The sequence below is a fragment of the Schistocerca nitens genome, chromosome 11 (genome assembly GCF_023898315.1).
Source record: "Schistocerca nitens isolate TAMUIC-IGC-003100 chromosome 11, iqSchNite1.1, whole genome shotgun sequence".
Lineage (NCBI taxonomy): Eukaryota > Metazoa > Arthropoda > Insecta > Orthoptera > Acrididae > Schistocerca > Schistocerca nitens.
The window spans coordinates 116732661-116758473 of NC_064624.1; the positions used below are offsets into that span (position 1 = coordinate 116732661).

Consider the following 25813-nt stretch of genomic DNA (forward strand, 5'->3'; position numbering starts at 1 on the left):
GTATGGCTTTAAACTTTTTCTTGGTAGGGGAGTGGGTGTGGCGCCACTCCATTGATTGCCGTTTTTTTTTTTTTCAGGTTCGAAGTGATGAACCCATGTTTCATCGCCTGTAACAATCTTTGACAAGAAATTGTCACCCTCAGCCACATGACGAGCAAGCAATTCCGCACAGATGGGTTCTCCTTTGCTCTTTATGGTGTTCGGTTAGACAACGAGGGACCCAGCGGGAACAAACCATATCCCAACTGGTGAACAATTGTGACAGCACTACCAACAGAGATGTCAAGTTGAGCACTGAGTTGTTTGATGGTGATCCGTCGATCATCTCGAACGAGTGTGTTCGCACGCTCCGCCATTGCAGGAGTCACAGCTGTGCACGGCCGGCCCGCACGCGGGAGATCAGACAGTCTCGCTTGACCTTGCGGCGATGATGACACACGATTTGCCCAACGACTCACCGTGCTTTTGTCCACTGCCAGATCACCGTAGACATTCTGCAAGCGCCTATGAATATCTGAGATGCCCTGGTTTTCCGCCAAAAGAAACTCGATCACTGCCCATTGTTCGCAACGCACATCCGTTACAGACGCCATTTTAACAGCTCCGTACAGGGCTGCCACCTGTCGGAAGTCAATGAAACTATACGAGACGAAGCGGGAATGTTTGAAAATATTCCACAAGAAATTTCCGGTTTTTTCAACCAAAATTGGCCGAGAAAAAAAATGTGTTGCATTACTTATTGAACTGCCCTCGTATTTCGTAAACCACATCAAATACTGACGAATCGATTCTACAGACCGAACGTGAGGAGAGGGGCTAGTGTAATTGTTTAATACAAACCATAAAAAAATGCACGGAAGTATGTTTTTTAACACAAACCTACGTTTTTTTTAAATGGAACCCCATTAGTTTTGTTAGCACATCTGAACATATAAATATGTAATCAGTGCCGTTTGTTGCATTGTAAAATGTTAATTACATCCGGAGATATTGTAACCTAAAGTTGACGCTTGAGTACCACTCCTCCGCTGTTCGATAGTGTGTATCGGAGAGCACCGAATTATGTAGGGATCCAAAGGGAACGGTGATGGACCTTAGGTACAGAAGAGACTGGAACAGCACATTACGTCCACATGCTAACACCTTTTTATTGGTCTTTTTCACTGACGCACATGTACATTACCATGAGGGGTGAGGTACACGTTCGATGGGCGTTTCATAGCACATGGAGGACGGATAAATTGGCCAGCCCGTTCTCCTGATCTTACACCTCTGGACTTCTTTCTGTGGGGTACGTATATGTGTGGATGGATATGTGTGTGTGTGCGAGTGTATACCCGTCGTTTTTTCCCCCAAGGTAAGTCTTTCCGCTCCCGGGATTGGAATGACTCCTTACACTCTCCCTTAAAACCCACATCCTTTCGTCTTTCCCTCTCCTTCCCTCTTTCCTGATGAGGCAACAGTTTGTTGCGAAAGCTTGAATGTCGTGTGTATGTTTGTGTTTGTTTGTGTGTCTATCGACCTGCCAGCGCTTTCGTTTGGTAAGTCACATCATCTTTGTTTTTAGATATATTTTTCCCACGTGGAATGTTTCCCTATATATATATATATATATATATATATATATATATATATATATATATATATATATATATACTCACATGGGAACTATTTCATTCTATATTTTTAAATACAGGGTGGCGCACGAAATGTGTTACCAGTTGTTTCTTTCACAATTTACGACGCACATTAGATATCCCGCTGGGATCTCTACAGCAGTACCAGCAGAGCTCGTAAAAACAAATGAGTTACGAAATGACGTGTAATTCACGATACTGCCGCTAGGAGACCAGTAAGCAGCAACGGCTGACAATGGACGACTGATGACACAGCAACGATCGGCAATTGTGTTACTTTTTCACGAAACGAAAAGCCTTGTTGTGACTCAGAGGCGTTTTCGACAACAGTTTAACACACGATGGGTCCCTTGGAAGAAGACCGTCCACAGGTTGTACGATAAATTTGCACAGGAAGGAACAGTATTGGAAGCGAAGCAACCTCGGCCTAAGCCTTTTTGTTCGCCGGAGAATATTGAAGTGGTACAAGTTGCTGTACAGAGACGTCCCGGGAAATTGTGTAGAAAGGCAGCAGTGCAACTGGGAATATCCAGACGCTCCGTTCAACGCATTCTTAAAAGTGACCTCCGTATGTGCCCATACAAGATGACCTGTGCACAGAAGCTCACTGAAGAACACAAGCAGCAGAGGCTACTGTTTGCTCAGTGGGCGGAGGATAGGGAAGAAACTCCCAACAACGTTTGGTTTTCAGACGAGGCGCATTTTCATTTAGACGGTGTGGTTAACAAACAAAATGGAGTTATTGGACCCTTTTTCTTTGAAGAAACTGTGAACAGCGAGCGTTATTTGAGCATGCTTCGCAATAGCTTCATTCCACAGCTTCTTGCTACTGCCTTGCCCTTCAACACGCAGTGGTTCATTCAAGATGGAGCAAGGCCACGTACTGCATACACTGTGTTGGAGCTTTTACACGAGCATTTCGACATGCGGATCATTTCACTCAGGTTTCCAGGTCGCTTCAATGACGGACAAAATTGGCTCCCCAGTAGTCCAGACCTCAATCCGTGTGGCTTTTTTCTTTGGGGGTAGCTAAAGGAAAAAATTTTCTCGAAACGTCCACGTGATTTAATGGGGCTCAGAACACTTATTCTTCAAGCTTGCAGTGAAATTACGGAAGACATGTGCCGTAGGGTAATACTAACTTCAATGTTCGTTTGAAGGAAGTTAGGAAATGAAATGGTGGACATATTGAGCATGTGCTAGGTTAGAACAAATATCCATGGACGGCTCTTCACTGTAGTATATGTTCCTTTCAGATTGTATCGACAATAAAGTTTATATTTAAAAACAAAATGGTAACACATTTCGTGTGCCACCCTGTATAATCTACACTGGTTCAAAATGTTATTCTTTTACGCGCATGACTTCAAGCCGTAATGAAATCGGTAATTTTTTATATACAGGCGTGAGGAGTGCTGTGTTATAAAGGTCATGTCCACGAGAGGATGACCACCAGGTTGAGGAAGTTGAAGCAAAGTTTGAGAGACAAGAAACTTTCTGATGGTAAAACCATAAGAAGCAGGCTGACGGACAAAATGACTGATGAACTGCAGCAGTATTATGGGATGGCCATTGGAAATGATACTGAGGATATGTTGAAAATGAAGCAGACAGTATGGGCTACCTTCTTCCACAGACTGTCAACTGATGAAAAACCAGAACACCACCTTTGCCCTCCTGGACCTGATTCATGGTGCAATTACCGCAATGCCCAGTACTCAAACAGTTCATACAGCCGTAAACTAAATGCTCTAATGTGTGTGAAATCTCATGGGACTTAACTGCTAAGGTCATCAGTCCCTAAGCTTACACACTACTTAACCTAAATTATCCCAAGGACAAACACACACACCCATGCCCGAGGGAGGACTCGAACCTCCGCCGGGACCAGCCACACACTCCATGACTGCAGCGTCCTAGACCGCTGGGCGGATCCCGCGCGGCAGCCGTAAACATTCCATCCCAGCAGCAGTCATGCATATCATAAAACCTATTTACAGAGAGACCTGGCAAATCCTGAATTACTGAAGTGTCTGCATGATCAGACTCAATATCCCAATGAGTCGTTCAAAAATCTTATACGGACGCGTTTACCAAAAAATGTTTTTGTTGGAACGAAGACACTACAGTGGGGCGTCAGTGACGCTGTTATTGCTTTTCATGATGGCGACATTGGTAGGGCGAAAGTGCAACAGCATATGGAATTAATCCTGGAGCAAACTGCATCAGAGAACTTGGACAAGCTCTGCATTGATAAAGCAGAGTATGCGGCACAGTTGGCCACTAAGGAGCCCAGAAAGAAGAAAAGAAGAAAAAATTTGGAGAAATATCAAGAGGATGAAATACAGTATGGAGCAGAGTGCTTCTGAATGCCTGAAAATAAAAAAAAATTAAGCAAATATTAAGTAAATTACAGTTTTCTGAGGCCGGCCAGAGTGGCCGAGCGGTTCTAGGCACTACAGTCTGGAACCGCGCGACCGCTACGGTCGCAGGTTCGAATCCTGCTCGGGCATGGATGTGTGTGTTGTCCTTAGGTTAGTTAGGTTTAAGTACAGCGTGATTCAAAAAGAATACCACAACTTTAGGAATTGAAAACTCTGCAACGACAAAAGGCAGAGCTAAGCACTATCTGTCGGCGAATTAAGGGAGCTATAAAGTTTCATTTAGTTGTACATTTGTTCGCTTGAGGCGCTGTTGACTAGGCGTCAGCGTCAGTTGATGCTAAGATGGCGACCGATCAACAGAAAGCTTTTTGTGTTATTGAGTACGGCAGAAGTGAATCGACGACAGTTGTTCAGCGTGCATTTCGAACGAAGTGTGGTGTTAAACGTCCTGATAGGTGGTGTATTAAACGTTGGTATAAACAGTTTACAGAGGATGGGTGTTTGTGCAAAAGGGAAAAGTTCTGGACGGCCGAGAACGAGTGATGAAAATGTAGCACGCATCCAGCAAGCATTTGTTCGCAGCCCAGGAAAATCGACTCGCAGAGCTAGCAGAGAGCTGTAAATTCCACAATCGACTGTATGGAGAGTCCTACGAAAAAGGTTAGTTATGAAACCTTATCGTCTGAAATTGGTTCAAGCACTGTCTGCAGCTGATAAGATTAAAAGAATCGATTTCTGTGATTTTATCCTTGCTCAAATGGAAACAGATGAATCTTTCGTTTCAAAGATTGTGTTTAGTGATGAAGCAACTTTCCACACTAACGGGAAAGTCAACCGTCACAATGTCTGTATACGGGGCACTGAGAATCCGCGGGAAACAACTCGGTATGAACGTGTCTCGCCGAAGGTGAACGTTTTTGTGCCATTTCAGCCAATAAAGTTTTTGGTCCCTTTTTCTTCGAAGGTGCTACTGTAACTGGACTACAGTATCTGGAGATGTTAGAGAATTGGCTGTTCCCTCAGCTCGAACAAGAAGCACAACAATTCATATTTCAGCAGGATGGAGCGCCACCACATTGGCACTTATCTGTCCGTAACTACCTGAACGTCAACTACCCGAGGCGATGGATCGGCCGCCAGGCAGCCCGTGACAGAGCACTTCATCACTGGCCTCCAAGAAGCCCTGATCTTACCCCCTGCGATTTTTTCTTATGGGGGTATGTTAAGGATATGGTGTATCGGCCACCTCTCCCAGCCACCATTGATGATTTGAAACGAGAAATAACAGCAGCTATCCAGACTGTTACGCCTGATATGCTACAGAGAGTGTGGAACGAGTTGGAGTATCGGGTTGATATTGCTCGAGTGTCTGGAGGGGGCCATATTGAACATCTCTGAACTTGTTTTTGAGTGAAAAAAAACCTTTTTAAATACTCTTTGTAATGATGTATAACAGAAGGTTATATTATGTTTCTTTCATTAAATACACATTTTTAAAGTTGTGGTATTCTTTTTGAATCACCCTGTAGTTCTATGTCCTAGGCGACTGATGACCTCAGAAGTTAAGTCCCATAGTGCTCAGAGCCATTTGAACAGTTTTTTGAAATCCGTTCCTGAACATTTACCTTTTCTGTTACATTTTTCCTTAAATCTCAGAAACCACAACTTTCAGGGAGTAATAACATACATATTCTGAGTCTACTGAATTACAAGGAGAACGTAATGTTATGTATAATTAAAATTATTTAGGAGAACGTACAAAAAAGTACACAAAATTTTAACCATGTAATCAAAAAATTGTATTTCCGAAAGCAGTGGCTGAAATGCAATTATTCTAGTTCAGCAGACTCAGAAACAGTTTAATGTCCTGTAAAAGTTTCGTGTCAATGGCTACAGTGGTTCCTGAAATACAGGGAAGCCAAGTCACTAAATTCAATATGATCGGGAGAGGGCGTTCCAACTCCCCTTAAGTGCCCGGCGGAGGGTTCATCGGGCCACCTTCACAATTCTCGATTATTCCAATCTGGAACAGAGCGCGGAACAAAAGAAACACCTATATCATCTTTCCGTGCGAGCTCTGATTCTTTTATCATGATGATCGTTTCTCCCTATGTAGGTCGGCGTCAAACAAATATTTTCGCATTCGGAGGAGAAAGTTGCTAATTGAAATTGCGTGAAAAATTGGAAATTCGTGGTGAGTTCCTATCGAGGCGTGGCGCCCTATATCGCTCCTGCCTAATGCCCTGTTTTGAGGCATCAAGGGATCACAAATTTAGCATTGGAGGGCAGCGTGGAGGGTAAAAATCGTAGAGGGAGACCAAGAGATCAATACACTAAGCAGATTCAGAAGGATGTAGGTTGCAGTAGGTACTGGGGGATGAAGAAGCTTGCACAGGATAGAGTAGCATGGAGAGCTGCATCAAACCAGTCTCAGGACTGAAGACCACAACAACAACATAATGCCCGTGTATTGGGAGAATGACTCATGCGTGCCCAGTGACAGGTGGTGTGAAACGGGTTTAATCGAGTAGGTACTTCTAGTTTTCATCTGCCAGACGACAGTACTGCACAGACACATTCAAGAAACAGGTCAAGAGAATGTTTTTGTGAATTGGTTCAAATGGCTCTATGGGACTCAACTGCTGAGGTCATTAGTCCCCTAGAACTTAGAACTAGTTAAACCTAACTAACCTAAGGACATCACACACAGCCATGCCCGAGGCAGGATTCGAACCTGCGACCGTAGCGGGCTCGCGGCTCCAGACTGCAGCGCCAGAACCGCGCGGCCACTTCGGCCGGCTTTTGTGAATTGTTCTGTTTATTTCTTGAAGGCTTTTTTCATTTATTAATGTTTGTACAGTTTTGCATATACTTTTAGTAGTGTGAATGATGCGTGAATGTGGTCTAAAGTAAATATTTAGATCATTGTTCTACTGATGAACGCTGTGCGTACTAGTGTGAGAAAGTTTTAAGAATGCAGACGACGGGGAATTTTGTATCATAATATGTTAAGTAAGTGTATGGTAAAAGGAAAGCTAATTCGACTGCAGACGAAAATAGTTAATAAAGTAAAGCATAAACCAAATATCAGAATGTTAAATATTTATTTCGGGAAAAAGTACAGCTCGAAAGTGTGTTATTTGTCGATTGGTTAGTCATGAAATCCGCGGACGAACGCGGAAGAATAATTTTTTTCTATTGGCCTTACAGAAAACTGACCGATCAGAACGGAGTATTCTTCGCGAGTCTTTTCTCTTGGAGAAAGAGAATGCGTACAGCAGGCTAAGGGAGTCTGAGCCCAGCCTTTCCATGGTTATATAATTTGCCGGGTTTAGTTGTGCTACATCTTTCAAAGGTATTTTAAAGTGAAGGAATATTTATTCCGGTGTGTTTTTTTTTCAGTGTACGGATTTCTTAAGTAAATTTGTGTATGAGAAAAGACAGTATTTCCGACTGGCATATTGAGCAGATCGGTGACTAAAAACTTGAGTACATTACACACCGGGAAACTTAATACACTCATGCTCATAAATTAAGGATAATGCTGATACATGGTGAAACAACGTTCTGGTGGGCGGTTTGCGGGTTTAAATCACCTCGGGGTATGACCATGTGGTGCAATTGACCTGCGGTCGTCGCACGGTGGCGCTGGCAGCAGTCCACATACACAGAGGTGTGTTGGTGTTTGTCATAGTACGGTGCAGCGAGTAAGTGTCCAAGGAATAGGAAAGCAACTGGAATCACTCAACAGAGGAAAGTCCACTGGACCTGACGGGATACCAATTCGATTCTACACATAGTACGCGAAAGAACTTGCCCCCCTTCTAACAGCCGTGTACCGCAAGTCTCTAGAGGAACGGAAGGTTCCAAATGATTGGAAAAGAGCACAGGTAGTTCCAGTTTTCAAGAATGGTCGTCGAGCAGATGCGCAAAACTATAGGCCTATATCTCTGACATCGATCTGTTGTAGAATTTTAGAACATGTTTTTTACTCGCGTATCATGTCATTTCTGAAAACCCAGAATCTACTCTGTAGGAATCAACACGGATTCCGGAAACAGCGATCGTGTGAGACCCAACTCGCTTTATTTGTTCATGAGACCCAGAAAATATTAGATACAGGCTCCCAGGTAGATGAGATTTTCCTTCACTTCCGGATGGCGTTAGATACACTTCCGCACTGTCGCCTGATAAACAAAGTAAGAGCCTACGTAATATCAGACCAGCTGTGTGGCTGGATTGAAGAGTTTTTAGCAAACAGAACACAGCATGTTGTTCTCAATGGAGAGACGTCTACAGACGTTAAAGTAACCTCTGGCGTGCCACAGGGGAATGTTATGGGACCATTGCTTTTCACAATATATATAAATGACCAAGTAGATAGTGTCGGAAGTTCCGTGCGGCTTTTCGCGGATGATGCTGTAGTATACAGAGAAGTTGCAGTATTAGAAAATTGTAGCGAAATGCAGGAAGATCTGCAGCGGATAGGCACTTTGTGCAGAGAGTGGCAACTGACCCTTAACATAGACAAATGTAATGTATTGCGAATACATAGAAAGAAGGATCCTTTATTGTATGATTATATGACAGCGGAACAAACACTGGTAGCAGTTACTTCTGTAAAATATCTGGGAGTATGCGTACGGAACGATTTGAAGTGGAATGATCATATAAGATTAATTGTTGGTAAGGCGGGTGCCAGGTTGATATTCATTGGGAGAGTCCTTAGAAAATGTAGTCCATCAACAAAGGAGGTGGCTTACAAAACACTCGTTCGACCTATACTTGAGAATTGCTCATCAGTGTGGGATCCGTACCAGATCGGGTTGACAGAGGAGATAGAGAAGATCCAAAGAAGAGCGGCGCGTTTCGTCACAGGGTTATTTGGTAAGCGTGATAGCGCTACAGAGATGTTTAGCAAACTCAAGTGGCAGACTCTGCAAGAGAGGCGCTCTGCATCGCGGTATAGCTTGCTGTCCAGGTTTGGAGAGGGTGCGTTTCTGGATGAGGTATCGAATATATTGCTTCCCCCTACTTATACCTCCCGAGGAGATCATGAGTGTAAAATTAGAGAGATTCGAGCGCGCAAGGAGGCTTTCCGGCAGTCGTTCTTCCCGTGAACTATGCGCAACTGGAACAGGAAAGGTAGGTAACGACAGTAGCACGCAAAGTGCCCTCCGCCACACACCGTTGGGTGGCTTGCGGAGTATAAATGTAGATGTAGATGTAGAAGTGTGCAGACGTTTTCAGTCGTGCTAATGGTGACTGTGTGTTGAAAATGGGTCAAAGATGACGTTATGAGGGGTAGAATACTAGGGCGACTGGAGGCTGGTCAAACACAGCAGGTCGTAGAAGGGGCCTCTGTGAGCAACAAAGTGTGATCTCAAGATTCCAGCAGATAGGAAACGTGTCCAGGCGCTACAGTACGTCCACAGTGTACAACACCACAAAAAGACCGGTATCTCACCACCAGCGCCCACAGACGGCCACGGAGTACTGCAGGTAGCCTTGCTCGGGACCTTACCGCAGCCGCTGGAACAGTTGTCTCCAGACACACAGTCTGCAGACGACTGAACAGACACGGTTTATTCGCCCGGAGACCTGCAAGGTGCATTCCACTGAACACAGAAGAGCCCGAAACGCATGGTGTCAAGAAAACAGTATATGGTCATTGGAATAATGGTCCCAGGTTATGCTCACAGACGAGTCCAGGTATAGTCTGAACAGTGATTCTCGCCGGGTTTTCATGTGGCGTGAACCAGGAACCAGATAGCAACCCCTTAATCTCCTTGCCGGCCGGAGTGGCCGAGCGGTTCTAGGCGCTTCAGTCTGGAACCGCGCCCGCTACGTTCGCAGGTTCGAATCCTGCCTCGGGCATGGATGTGTGTGATGTCTTTAGGTTAGTTAGGTTTAAGTAGTTCTAAGTTCTGGGGGACTGATGACGATAGATGTTAAGTCCCATAGTGCTCAGAGCCATTTTTGCAGTGGGTCCCACCTTCCTTCTGATGGATGATAGCGCACGGCCCCACCGAGCTGCCATCGTGGAGGAGTACCTTGAAACAGAAGATGTCAGGCGAATGGAGTGGCCTGCCTGTTCTCCAGACCTAAACCCCACCGAGCACGTCTGGGATGCTCTCAGTCGACGCATCGCTGCACGTCTTCAAACCCCTACGACACTTCAGGAGTTCCGACAGGCACTGGTGCAAGAATGGGAGGCTATACCCCAGCAGCTGCTGGACCACCTGATCCAGAGTATGCCAACCCGTTGTGCGGCCTGTGTACGTGTGCATGGTGATCATATCCCATACTGATGTCGGGGTACATGCGCAGGAAACAGTGGCTTTTGTACCACATGTGTTTCGGGACACTTTGCTCAACTTATCACCAACAATACCGTGGGCTTACAGATCTGTGGCGTGTGTGTTCCCTATGTGCCTATGCTATTAGCGCCAGTTTTGTGTAGTGCCACGTTGTGTGGCACCACATTCTGCAATTATCGTTAATTTATGAGCATGAGTGTAGTATGGCGAATATTTTCATTTAGAAATAATCCGTGCTTAGTAGCTGTTCAGATTTCTGTAAATACGTTACCATAAACTTGCTAACGTGAATTAAAGGGTTTGTGCATTACTGTGTTAGGATTAGCACGGGCTTGGCAGTGAACATGTACATCTCAAGGTTCAGAATATACCGAAGTTTTGCCAGTATTTCCACCTTTCATTCAAAATTAAAACTTTTTCCCGATGATTAGAATAGTTACGTTGTATGCAGCCTGGTGCGAGTTTCAGTACGGTAGGTTCCTGCTCGGCTTTCCTACCGGCGATCTGCTGCGACGAGTTCACAGGTAGGCGCAGGTGAAGGACGAAGGTAACCGCGCCGTCGCACTGTGGGACCAAACTGCTGAGGTCATCGATCGCTGGGCTTACACACTACTTAATCTGTTAGATTAAGGGGCTCCGGGAAGGCTCAAAATCATGAAAAGTTCAATTTTTCCTTTTTTGCGTTTTCTGAATCTGCAGACTATTACCTTTTAATAGATATATAATTTATTCAATTCCGAAGACTACAACTATTTTTAAATTTTTTTTGAAATGTGTTCTACATGGGCGTGACCCACTGTGGTGCTGTTAAACTGATGTCAAATGGTGTTATTATTAACGTCCGTGTTCATCAGGTACATTTTAGTGATGTGAGATAAAGTATCTGTTGTGGCTAACCCGTGATGGTTCAATATATATCGCTGGTGTGATTGTCGATTGTTTCATGTTTATTTACTCTGTCGTTATCTCGAAAATATTCGTAATTAATTGTGTTTCTCGAGTCTCTGTTTTGTTGAAGTATAATAATGAGTAAAAGTAAAGTTATTAGAAATCCTCTGAAGGCTTTTAAGAAAAGGAGAAATGTTGCAAAGCCAAAGGTATTTAGAAATATGGGAATGAAGATAGGTTCTAACATGGTACGAGCGATGCTTGCTTTAGACAAGGAACGCCTTCGGGCTGCAGACAGGGCTGTAAAGAGCCTAGAAATACAAGCAAGAGTAAACAGGAGGAGGAACAAGAGGAAGCTGGAGGAGGAGTTTGCAGAGGATGAAGATAATCCATCCTATGGACCTGGAATGCACTAAAAAGTTAATCCAATCTTTGTCGCTCGATTCCCAAAACTTTTATTTTCTCATACTAATTACATGTTTTCTAAGGATCTTCCAAACATATTTGTTTCAAACTTTGAGTAAATGTTACACAGTACCTTCTGCATAATTTAACACAGCCTTTTTCCAAAAAACTGTATATTTTTGAATATATAAATAAAAAATTGCAAAAAAATGTTGCGAATTTTCATTACAATTGGAAAAAAATCATCTTTAATAACTGAACTAAAATTTTGTAAAATCCCTGTGTTAAGTTGTAGCCCATATTCCAATAAATAATCTGTAAAAAGTTCAACTTCCTACCTCAAATACTTTGTGAGGAAAGATGTAATTTATAAGCGTTATTTTAACATTGCAAGTATAGGGCGTTCCGCAGCCCCTTAAGCTAACTTACGCTAAGGACAACACACACACACACACACACACACACACACACACACACACATGCCCGAGAGAGGACTCGAATCTCCGACGGGAAGAGCCGCGCGAACCGTGGCAAGGCGCCCCTAGACCGCTCGGCTACCTCGCGCGACTTCTTGAGGAGATTCCGCCGGAACGAAAAAGTCTTTCCGGTAATGATGTCCACCGCAAATCCTGTATCGTATTTGTAGCACTCTCTCCTACATTGCACGATAAAACAAAACGTGCTGCTCTTTTTTGAACTTTCTCGACGCACTCCGTAAAGCCGTCAGCACACGGACCGTGCAGCCGAGCGTTGAGCGTGCCGAGTTTCTGACGTCATGGCGTGGAATAGCACGTTCGGGAGTCTTTCCGAACGTGCATAGCGATATGTAGCATGTCAGATATTTTGAGCGTGCGTCTGAGCGTTGACCAACGGGATGGCAGAACGCCATCTACGTCACGTGCGCGCCATCCCCCTTCAGCACAGAGCTGTGAGGCGCCATATTGACATTCAGTTCAATCCTATCCGTATATATGTCGTTTCTAAGCACCAGCAAATTGAGAATCACTCGAAAAACCGTTGTTAACTGTGTGATTCGCTGCAATAAAATAATAAGAAACATAATATTCGTGGCAAAAGAATTATTGTAACTTGCTTATTATGATAGTATACCATTTGAAGCCTACAACACACTGTAATCCACCAAAAACGCACTGTTCTTGGTTCAATTTGTTATAATTAAATTTCAATTAGTAACATAGCTACGATTAATATTTTTAGAAAGTGCGAACATGCTAGGACACCCTGGATACGTTGTCGATGTAGCTTGGTGGGAAGCGTGAACGATGCTCAATATGACGCTTGCAGTGGTCGTGTTTCGCGTCTCGACGCGTCAAAATTTTTTTCCTAACGTTCGCGTTTTTAATAGGTTCTAACGCTTTATTATTAGTTTAATATAAGTGTATACTGTAATATTTGATGTTATGTAAATATAAGTTCACCCGTTTTTTGAGGAGTCAGACTGTTATACTACAGGGCAGCTTGCGCTACTTGTATAAAGCTACACTACTGGCCATTAAAATTGCTACACCAAGAAGAAATGCAGATGATAAACGGATATTCGTTGGACAAATATATTATACTAGAACTGATATCTGATTACATTTTCACGCAATTTGGGTACATAGATCCTGAGAAATCAGTACCCAGAACAACCACCTCTGGCCGCAATAACGGCCTTGACATGCCTGCGCATTGAGTCAGAGCTCGGATGGCGTGTACAGGTACAGCTGCTCATGCAGCGTCAACACGATACCACACTTCATCATGAGTAGTGACTGGTGTATTGTGACGAGCCAGTTGCTCGGCCACCATTGACCACACATATTCAATCGGTGAGAGATCTGGAGAATGTGCTGGCGAGGGCAGCAGTCGAACATTTTCTGTATCCAGAAAGAACCCGTACAGGACCTGCAACGTGCGGTCGTGCATTATCCTGCTGAAATGTAGGGTTTCGCAGGGATCGAATAAAGGGTAGAGCCACGGGTCGTAACACATCTGAAATGTAACGTCCACTGTTCAAAGTGCCGTCAATGCGAACAAGAGGTGACCGAGACGTGTAACCAATGGCACCCCATACCGTCACGCCGGGTGATACGCCAGTATGACGAATAGACGCTTCCATTGTGCGTTTACCGCGATGTCGCCAAACACGGATGCGACCATCATGATACTGTAAACAGAACCTGGATTCATCCGAAAAAACGACGTTTTGCCATTCGTGCACCTAGGTTCGTCGTCGAGTACACCATCGCAGGCGCTCCTGTCTGTGATGCAGCGTCAAGGGTAACCGCAGCCACGGTCTCCGAGCTGATAGTCCGTGCTGCTGCAAACGTCGTCGAACTGTTCGTGCTGATGGTTGTTGTCTTGCAAACGTCCACATCTGTTGACTCAGGGATCGAGACGTGGCTGCAAAATCCGTTACAGCCACGCGGATAAAATGCCTGTCATCTCGACTGCTAGTGATACGAGGCAGTAGGGATCCAGCACGGCGTTCCGTATTACCCTCCTGAACCCACCGATTCCATATTCTGCTAACAGTCATTGGATGTCGACGAACGCGAGCAGTAATGTCGCGATACGATAAACAGCAATCGCTATAGGCTACAATCCGTCCTTTATCAAAGTCAGAAACGTGATGGTACACATTTGTCCTCCTTACACGAAACATCACATCTAAGTTTCACGGGGCAACGTCGGTCAACTTCTGTTTGTGCGTCAAAAATCGGTTGGAAACTTTCCTCATGTCAGCACGTTGTAGGTTTCGCCACCGGCGCCAACCTTGTGTGAAAGCTCTGAAAAGCTAATTATTTGCATATCACAGCATCTTCTTCCTGTCGTTTAAATTTCGCATCTGTAGTACGTTATCTTCGCGGTGTAGCAATTGTAATTGCCAGTAGTGTATTTGATGTTATGTAAATATAAGTTCACCTGTTTTTTGAGGAGTGAGTTTGTTCGATTGGCTTTATCTACAGGACAGCTTGCGCTTCTTGTGTAAAGCTATTTTGCTCCCTTTTCCTTTTACGTTTCGTAATTCATGTATTTTAAAGATTCTGCTACTGGGTACGAACAGTGATCAAGTAAGATTGACCTTAGGGTTTTACTAAAATGTGGGAATGATGAAATAATATTTATCTTACGTGGAGAACTACTGCAAATTAGTATCGCACTGTTTGTAATGGAACTTTTAAAAGCCTGTGGCCGTATTGATTGGACATGGTACTTTCCTTTTCGTCTTAAAACATGTACTTGGATACTGAAGTTTTTTTGTGTTTATTACATATAGAACAATGTGACTAGCATATGGACAATGGAGGAAATGTGAGTTTGATGGAGCTGACGTGGGAATTTTACGCGCGCCCGTTGAGTAAACAGTGTGATTTACGAACTAGAAACATCCCTCAACTGCCGCTGAAGTGCGTTGCGATCGCGTATACCACGCTGGGGCCCACGTACCGAGTGCACGAGTCGCATCGTTCCTAAGTGTTCAGCAGCACGTTAAACTCGGCACGCTCGACGTTGACGTTCGACAGCACAGTCCGTGTCACGACGGCTTTGATCCTATCTGGTAAGGATCCCAGACCGTACAACAATACTCCAAAAGAGGACGGGCAAGGGTAGTGTAGGCAGTCTATTTAGCAGATATGTTACATTTTCTAAGTGTCCTGCCAATAAAACGCAGGCTTTGGTTAGCGTTTACCACAATATTTGCTACGTCTTCCTTCCAATTTAAGTTATTCCTAATTGTAATTCTTAGGCTTTTAGTTATTTATGGCCTTTAGATTTGACTGATTTATAGCGTAACCGAAGTTTAACACATTAGTTTTAGCACTCATGTGGTTGACTTCACGCTTTTCATTATTTAGGATCAAGAGCCAATTTTTGCACAAGACAGATATCTTTTCTAAATCGTTTTGCAATTTGTTGTGATCTTCAGATACTTTATTAGACGGTAAATGACAGCGTCATCTGCAAACAACCTAAGACGGCTGCTCAAATTGTCTCCCAAATCGTTTATATAGATAAGGAACAGCAAAGGGCCTATATCACAACCCTGGGGAACGCCAGAAATCACTTCTGTTTTACTCGATAACTTTCCCTCAATTACTACGAACTGTGACCTCTCCGACAGGAAATCGCAAATCCAGTCACATAACTGAGACGGTATTCCATAGGCACGCAATTTTCCTACGAGCCGCTTGTGTGGTACAGTGTCAAAAGCCTTCCCGAAATCCAGAAATACGGAATCGATTTGAAATCCCTTGTCAGTAGCACTCAGCACTTCATGTGAATAAAGAGCTAGATGTGTTGCACGAGTACGATGTATTCTAATTCCGTGTTAACTGTGTGTCAATAGACCGTTCTCTTCGAGGTAATTCTTAATGTCTGAGCACAGTATATGTTCCAAAATCCTGCTAGATATCGACGTTAACGATACGAGCTTGTAATTTAGTGGATTACTCCTACTACCTTTCTTGAATATTGGTGTGACCTGTGCAACTTTCCAGTCTTTGGGTACGGATCTTCCGTCGAGCGAACGGTTGTATATGATTGTTAAGTATGCAGCTAATGCATTAGCATACTCTGAAAGGAACCTAATTGGTATACAGTCTGGACCGGAAGACTTGCTTTTATTCAGTTATTTAAGTTGCTTCACTACTCCGAGGATATCTACCTCTAAGTTAGTGATGGTGGCAGCTGTCCTTGTTTAGAATTCTGGAATATTTACTTCTTCTTTTGTGAAGGCATTTCGGAATGCTGTGTTAAGCAACTGTTCAGTAGCAGCATAGTAATAAATCAATCAACACTGAATTTCGGGTAAAGATCGTTTCACAATAATTCCCCCAAACATGACGTCATTTTGATGTCACGCGGAATATCGACGATCGCAAGACCGGCTGTCGACTTTGTGACAAGGAACAATATCAATGTTATTGCTCCTCGATTCACTCGCAGCAATTTAAGCTGTCCTATTAGGTTCCTGCCTAACTACACTCTCGGAAGTTGCCAAAAATTCGTAAGTAAATAAATGTTTGTGAGAAGAAAAAAACAAGAATTTTACTTTAGTTCGTTTTAGTCGTAGCATTTAATGCTGTACTCTTAGGTTCCTGGCTAACCACACGCTCGGAATGGTTCAAATGGCTCTGAGCACTATGGGACTCAACATCTTAGGTCATAAGTCCCCTAGAACTTAGAACTACTTAAACCTAACTAACCTAAGGACATCACACACACCCATGCCCGAGGCAGGATTCGAACCTGCGACCGTAGCAGTCCCGCGGTTCCGGACTGCAGCGCCAGAACCGCTAGACCACCGCGGCCGGCACACGCTCGGAAATCGGTAAATATTTATTTCCTCTTTCGTTCTCAAATCAGATGGAAAACATATTGCAGAACATACCTTATCACATTCATAACATACTCCCGGAACGTGTTAACAACTCTCATAACACGAAAAAAATTGCATCTGCCAGGATACGAACCCACATTTTTCGACTCCATGAACTATAACATTATCCAGTGTACTTACACTTCATTGTGTCATTTATGTCTCGTGTCTTTGTTATCTTATTCTCTCTTGAATGATTATATCGCTGTCACGTTATTAACTGACATTTAATGACAATGGTGACATGTTTGTGATAAATTTTCAATGCCCTGTTGTCTAGAAATGGCAAACTGCAGATAACAGAACAAGCGTCTTTCATTCTTAATTTGTAAATTATTGGCGACAACAACTACTCCTAAGAGAACACTCTTATATGAAGGCATTAACCGCCGTAAATGAATGCATGACACTTTACTATAACAATAATTCAAAAAGTGGTTCAAATGGCCCTAAGCACTATCGGACTTAACATCTGAGGTCATCAGTCCCCCAGAGCTTAGAACTACTTAAATCTAACTAACCTAAGGACAGCACACACATCCATGCCCGAAGCAGGATTCGAACCTGCGACTGTAGCGGTCGCGTGGTTCCAGACTGAAGCGCCTAGAACCGCTCGGCCACACCGGCCGGCTAATAGCAATAATTATAGTAAATCATTTCAAGAATGACGTGTTTTTGTAAATCTCAGATGCGCCCGCATGGAATCTTGTGTGAGACTTGTATCGAATACTAACGAAAGTCAACAGCCGTTCATGCTGTCGTTGATATTGGGCGTGACGTCAGAATGGCGTCACGTTTGCGGGAATCATCGTGAAACGGGCAAACCCTTGGATTTGCACAGTCATGGAAAAATCTGTAGACACTAACGGTCGCAGACCATCGTAGCAACGTCACCTGCATGCTACTCACGTATGCCATATTTAAACATGTTTATAATACTCAAAAAGATACAACTTTCTAAAGTAGCCTCTAGTCTTCATTAGAGTTCAAACTACCAACATACCAAGCTTATCAAAATCGGTTCAGCAGTATAGTCGTGAAAGCGTAACAGACAATAGTTGCTTTCGCATCTATAATACACTCCTGGAAATTGAAATAAGAACACCGTGAATTCATTGTCCCAGGAAGGGGAAACTTTATTGACACATCCCTGGGGTCAGATACATCACATGATCACACTGACAGAACCACAGGCACATAGACACAGGCAACAGAGCATGCACAATGTCGGCACTAGTACAGTGTATATCCACCTTTCGCAGCAATGCAGGCTGCTATTCTCCCATGGAGACGATCGTAGAGATGCTGGATGTAGTCCTGTGGAACGGCTTACCATGCCATTTCCACCTGGCGCCTCAGTTGGACCAGCGTTCGTGCTGGACGTGCAGACCGCGTGAGACGACGCTTCATCCAGTCCCAAACATGCTCAATGGGGGACAGATCCGGAGATCTTGCTGGCCAGGGTAGTTGACTTACACCTTCTAGAGCACCAAGGCAGAAGCGACTCTCATCGCTGAAGACGACACGTCTCCATTCGCCCTCCATTCACGCCTGTCGCGACACCACTGGAGGCGGGCTGCACGATGTTGGGGCGTGAGCGGAAGACGGCCTAACGGTGTGCGGGACCGTAGCCCAGCTTCATGGAGACGGTTGCGAATGGTCCTCGCCGATACCCCAGGAGCAACAGTGTCCCTAATTTGCTGGGAAGTGGCGGTGCGGTCCGCTACGGCACTGCGTAGGATCCTACGGTCTTGGCGTGCATCCGTGCGTCGCTGCGGTCCGGTCCCAGGTCGACGGGCACGTGCACCTTCCGCCGACCACTGGCGACAACATCGATGTACTGTGGAGACCTCACGCCCCACGTGTTGAGCAATTCGGCGGTACGTCCACCCGGCCTCCCGCATGCCCACTATACGCCCTCGCTCAAAGTCCGTCAACTGCACATACGGTTCACGTCCACGCTGTCGCGGCATGCTACCAGTGTTAAAGACTGCGATGGAGCTCCGTATACCACGGCAAACTGGCTGACACTGACGGCGGCGGTGCACAAATGCTGCGCAGCTAGCGCCATTCGACGGCCAACACCACGGTTCCTGGTGTGTCCGCTGTGCCGTGCGTGTGATCATTGCTTGTACAGCCCTCTCGCAGTGTCCGGAGCAAGTATGGTGGGTCTGACACACCGGTGTCAATGTGTTCTTTTTTCCATTTCCAGGAGTGTATATAATTTTTTTTTATTTTGGAAGTTAAGACCCTCTGCCTCTTATTACATAGCAGGTCATAGATTTTGTGATTTTACATGTCAGATCGCACAAATTCAGTTTTACTGTTTCATTACTAGAACATTTTTTGAGAATTTTACAAAACGATAGAATAAAAGTACAGAAGTCTAAAAAAGTGCGAAAATATGTATGCAGCTTTGTTTAAATTTGTTGCTAGCTTACATAATGATAGTAAATAAGTTATGTAATAGGTTGTGGATGTATTTTAAATTAAAATTGTATTCAATCAAAGAAATAAGATATGACAATAAATTTAACTTAGATATGATGTGACAGTTGTTTCCTTTATACATTCTGTGTGTTTCGTATGGACCTGTTACAAATGTGAAATTGCAATGAAATCCAGACCATTAGCTACTTACAGGCGTTGATAAATATCAACGGGGACAGTCGAAAATATGTGCCCCGTCCAGGACCCAAACCCGGGATCTCCTGCTTACGTGACAGACACTCTATCCGACTGAGCCATCGAGTACGCAGAGGGCAGTGCGACTGCAGGGACTTATTTCTGGCACGCTCCCCGCGAGACCCACACTTCCAACTAACTGTCCACACACTACATTTTTAGTGACCCTGCCCAGAATACTCATTACTCGCAGCAGTCAGTCTACCGATTTCTGTAAGAGTTTGAGCAATGTTAGTGCATCCGCACTGTAGAAGATCATTGGCCGGTAAGCCTTACCTACATGAGGGTCGTATCTCTTCTTCCAGACGTGTCCAAAAGAACAGATACCAGGTTCATATTCATGTTACAAATGTGGTCTTGGCTCTGCTAATACTTGATTAATAATATATTGATTAAGTAGGTTTCAATGTGTTTTCCAACTAACGGTAACAGCGGAGATTGCGAGTTGCTTTAAAACGTCATAGTCTCCTGCATCAGGTGCGATGGCTCCGTAAAACTTCGAACCAATCATACCTGATGCAGCGAAAGAAGAAGAAATGTCACATATTATGAAATGGTATAAGAGGATAATGGAATGTAGTCAAATTAAATCGGGTGATGCTGAGGGGATTAGATTAGGAAATGAGACACTTAAAGTAGTAAAGGAGTTTTGGTTTTTAGGGAGTAAAATAACTGATGATGGTCGAAGTAGAGAGGATATAAAATGTAGACTGGCAATGGCAAGGAAATCGTTTCTGAGGAAGAGAAATTTGTTAACATCGAGTATAGATTTAAGTGTCAGGAAGTCGTTTCTGAAAGTATTTGTATGGAGTGTAGCCATGTATGGAAGTGAAACATGGACGATAAATAGTTTGGACAAGAAGAGAATAGAAGCTTTCGAAATGTGGTGCTACAGAAGAATGCTGAAGATAAGGTGGGTAGATCACGTAACTAATGAGGAGGTATTGAATAGGATTGGGGAGAAGAGGAGTTTGTGGCACAACTTGACTAGAAGAAGGGATCAGTTGGTAGGACATGTTTTGAGGCATCAAGGGATCACAAATTTAGCATTGGAGGGTAGCGTGGAGGGTAAAAATCGTAGAGGGAGACCAAGAGATGAATACACTAAGCAGATTCAGAAGGATGTAGGTTGCAGTAGGTACTGGGAGATGAAGAAGCTTGCACAGGATAGAGTAGCATGGAGAGCTGCATCAAACCAGTCTCAGGACTGAAGACCACAACAACAACAACATAAGAACCAAGTGCATAGAGAGATAGACTGATTCCATTTAGTGTTGGAAAATCTTAGCTTACTTTTACTATGTTTGTATGCGTATCTCGCTTCATTTCCCGTGTGTGATATAACATCCAAGTCAGAGTCTGTGTTGTATCTGTGTCGTTTACTACGTATTGCTGATCTGGAGCCTGTCTTATTCTAGGGTATGGTCTGTCCAGTTTGCAAGCCGCATATAGTGTCCTTGGCATAATAGAAGCATATTTAAAAATCGACATTTCGCGCCATTGTTCTGTAAGTATGCAGTGCTGTCACCTGCGAGGTTAGGAATGCCTTACAGGCGGCAGCATAGGAGGGGCGTTTGAAAAGTCCGTGCTAAGTCTGAAAGATGGCACCGCCGGCGCTTATCGAGGTCATGTTTAGTTAGTAGCATCTTTGGAAAGCGTTGTAAGGTGTATGCTTCGCCGGCGATGGGCGAAGCATGAAAGAATCTCTGACCAGAGAGTAGTTTATTGTTAGTTGTTGCTTATCGCTAGTCTGCGCGAGTCGACAGTAGAAGTCTGTCGGATACGGTAGTAGGGAGTCGGCACGCGTCGGCTGTGTGCTCTGGTCGCGACTCTGGTCAGGACTCTGGAGGATGAGTATTGTTGTAGAAGGTGAAGAAGCAGCATTGCGCATATTTAATAATGTATGTTAACTGTAATTTAATTTGTTCAGAAAAAATGCCCCAATAATAATTTTTTTATAAAGTAACTCTTTTAAAGAAAAGTATTCATTTCAATTTAAACAATTTTTCCACTCTTTTGCGGAAAAAGCATTCATTTCAATTTAAAGAATATTTACTATGCATTCTTTCCAAGAATCAAAAAAAAAATGCCAGCATTGCACGAAGCTGTGTCGATAAATAAGAGCAGATATAGTTGCAGTTTTTATTGAGGTAAGAATTTTGCTTGTTTTATTCAGAATACAGGGTCGAATGTCAGCGCTGCTGTCCTTATAAAATTTACCAGATATTATTATTTCTGTTAGGAGGTTACATTTGATTCATGGTTCATTATTTAATTGATATTATTGTGTGGTTTTCGGTCAATTTTCATTCCTTAATTTTTGTGGGGAGGTTAAGCTTGGTTCCATTTTGCACTATTATTAAACATTATTTCTGTTGAAAGGTTACATTTGGCTCAATTCACATTATTATTTAATTAACATTATTGCGGAGAGGTTACATTTGGCACATCCGGCCAGGAACGTATTTCTTTGGGAATCTTCTGAGAAGTAGTCATATATCTGCCCTTAATTACTTAAATGTAGTTAGCATCTGGCGCAACGCATTTTACTAATTTGTCACTCTTTCTTCCACAGATCATCGGCAATTTGTTGCTCTTTGTTGTAATAGTGTTTATTGGATTTTGTATTGTCTTTGTTTCATTTGTGAATAATTTTGATTAGTGAAAAATGCCGCGAAAAACTGTTAACAGTACATCGCGATGTATAATGAGTGAAATAGCCGACTTAAATAACTTGACCGATAGTACTTGCGACACTCAGTGTAATGATGACAATCCTCCATTAACAGACAATCAGTGCGTACCGACGACTAATAATGATTTTTATCCTAGTGATGAACAAACGAGTTCGATTGTGTCCTGTATTAATTTAACGACAATTGATGACGCGGGGCGTTCTGTTGCAATGAGCGCTGCCCAGCTTGACACACCCGGTTTGCAGGATTTACGTGGCGAACAGACAAATTTTTCTAATGAAAATAAACAGTGTAATCAAAATACGTCAGATTTATTTAATTCTGGTGTAGTGACTAACAGTGCACATCCGATTGGAAAACCTTTTCGAGAATCACAGAATATTCAAATGGATACACAAAACGTGACAATTGCAGATACACCATCAAACAGCACAGAGAATACAGTAGGTAATGTTACCGTGGATCAAATTATAGCATTATTGCTACAAATGAATGAAGATGCCAAACGTCGGAATGAAAGACAGAAAAACCATTTCAAACAACTTAATGAAAGTTTCAAACAGCGGAATGAAATACTAGATAACCATTTCACACAATGAAACATACGACAAACTTAATGAAAGTTTCGACAATCATTTCAACAACTTAGTGAACAACTCAATGAAAGTTTCAATCTGTCGAATGAAAAACATGACAACCTTAACGAACAGAACAAACAAGTTAGTGAACAGATTACAGCTGTTACCGTGCAACGTCACGACACGAAAGAAAAATAATGTGAAGAAAGTAAGGCTCATGCTAGGGAAAGTAGTGAAGAAAATAGATCTGTTGCACAAGAATTAAAAAAAAAATGGCTCTGAGCACTATGGGACTTAACATCTTAGGTCACCAGTCCCCTAGAACTTAGAACTACTTAAACCTAACTAACCTAAGGACATCACACAACACCCAGCCATCACGAGGCAGAGAAAATCCCTGACCCCGCCGGGAATCGAACCCGGGAACCCGAGCGTGGGAAGCGAGAACGGTACCGCACGACCACGAGATGCGGGCGCACAAGAATTAATTAATACACATGTAGCCATAAGAGAATCACATAGCGATGAAATTAGTGCGGTCACTGAACAATGTTCAGAAAATGCAACACAGATACGCAACGAGTTTACTTTAAAGTTACCAGAAGTTTCACATGCTCTGAATACGGAAGTCGATAAGAAATTTGAACAACAGATCAGCCACATTGACGAACGTATTAAAGTAACAGAAATGAAAAAAGTTTTTGCTTTAGCGACAACAGAATCACTTAGAGATGAAATTAATGCAGTCGCTGAACAATGTTCTGAAAATGCGACACAGTTACACGACGAGTTTAATTTAAAGTCACCAGAACTTTCACACACTGTGGATACGGAAGTCGATACGAAATGTGAACAACAGAATAGCCAAATTGACGAATGTTTTAAAGTGACAGAAATTAAAATTGTTTCACTCAATAACACGTCACAGCATACGACACATTCCGATCATTTGTCATACTCACACAGCCAGTATAACTTAAGTAATTTACAGAAACTACGTGACTTAAAATCCGAAAAGACACAGACAAATAGATTCACATGCAATGCTGAACCTGTTCACAAAGTCAGAGATGATAACGTTGATTACGAGCAATTTTTATCCGTGGGAAAATCTGAGGAATTTAAAAATGACAGAGCACAGGCATACGCTTTGAACTGGGTACGTCGATTTATTTTTGTACTTTCACCAGCTTGGTCTGTAATGCAGAAACTAGCTTTGAACTGGATACGACAATTTGCTCTTGAATTTTTACGAACATTTCGTGTAATGCAGAAACTAGAATTAGCATGGATACAGCAATTTGCTTCTGAATTTTTAACGGCATTGCCTGTAACACAAAAGTTAAAATTTATTTGCAGCGCGTAATAGACCTCAGGGGATTCATTACGCTTTAATATGTGCCGTAGCGTGCACAGGGCCCCGAGCCGTAGTAGTGCTATTTCATCTTCAGTTTTCTGCACTGCTGCCTTCTCTTCTACTATCCTTTATATCTATCAAAACAGCTCTTCAACTATCGCTCTATCTAGGATTAAGAAATGAGTAAAGAAAACCCAATATAACAAATTTTACGGAAAGTGACAGTTCTCTTTAGACACTCCCGAAATGACAACTATCCCCGTAACTTTAATAACAGATAAAATTGTAATCATCAGTATGTGTAAAGTTATCAGCAACAGCAAACGCATTTTTGTAACAATAGACGTTTTTCACCGCAACAGCATGAAAGCCAGCTGGTTAGCATACCTAACCAACAATGTAATGTACAAGGTCAACCGAGCTTTAATGTTTCGCCGCCTGCACGTATAGCATTAGCTCCAACAAATAGTAACGCACAGCAACAAGGAAATAAGTACGTACAGAAAACACACTATTTCAATTCCTATCGCAATGCGCCGTATAGAAATGACTATCACGACAGACGTAAAAATTTTCAGCATACATTTAGTAACAGTCGGTCTTATCAGCAGCAAGAACATCCGCCACAACATATAATCGTAAATGAACCAGACAGTAGGTATCATCCAGAGCGTAATACGTCTGGAAGAAATAACAGAACAGTTCAAATAGTTGAAATGCCACAGCACCCTTCCGAAAATAATAACACGTCAGAAAGAATTTCATTAAATACAGTACAGGTTGCATATTCCAGTAACGCAAGCAATACTTTTGATACGCAGAATCTTGTTCACGAGAATGTTATTTGAAACATGCTTTGTTGAATGCACCACTTTTATCACACCCAGATTGCCACTGACAGTTCTAACACCGCTTTAGGCGTACACATTTTTCAGGAAATTGAAGAAGATGGTTGTACAGTAGTTAAAAACATCGCCTTTGCGAGTCGCATTCTGTCAGCTGCTGAGCGCAATTATTCTGTTACTGAACTTGAAACATTATGTGTTGTATGGGCATTTACGAGATTTCGGCATTTCCTTTATGGAAGACATACCACCGATTACACAGACCACAGAGTGATACAATTTTTACTTTCGGCTAAATTTACACACAACAGATTAAGTAGATGGAAACTTTATTTCCAGGAATTTAATTTTACAATTGTTCACATTCCCGGAACACAAAATATTGTAGCAGATGCACTATCCAGTTCTCTCAGCAACAATCAGCAAGACATCGCAACCAACTTCTGCAAAGCAAATTTCAGCGTCATGTACATTCAACAAGTTGCATTTGAAAATTTTATTTCGGCATCATTACGAGACATAGCACAAGAGCAGAGCAAAGACAACGTGTGGAAAGAAATTAAACGCCTTTGGGAAGATAAGAATAATGTTACCATTAGAAACCATTATACTGTACGCAATAATATTCTGTT

General features: G+C 42.9%; 1 protein-coding gene across 1 annotated transcript in view; it reads right to left on the reverse strand.

Moving 5' to 3' along the window:
- Positions 1-25813, reverse strand: part of LOC126212695 (U4/U6 small nuclear ribonucleoprotein Prp31-like) — an 85030-nt gene that overhangs the window by 35123 nt on the left and 24094 nt on the right. The window lies entirely within an intron of this gene.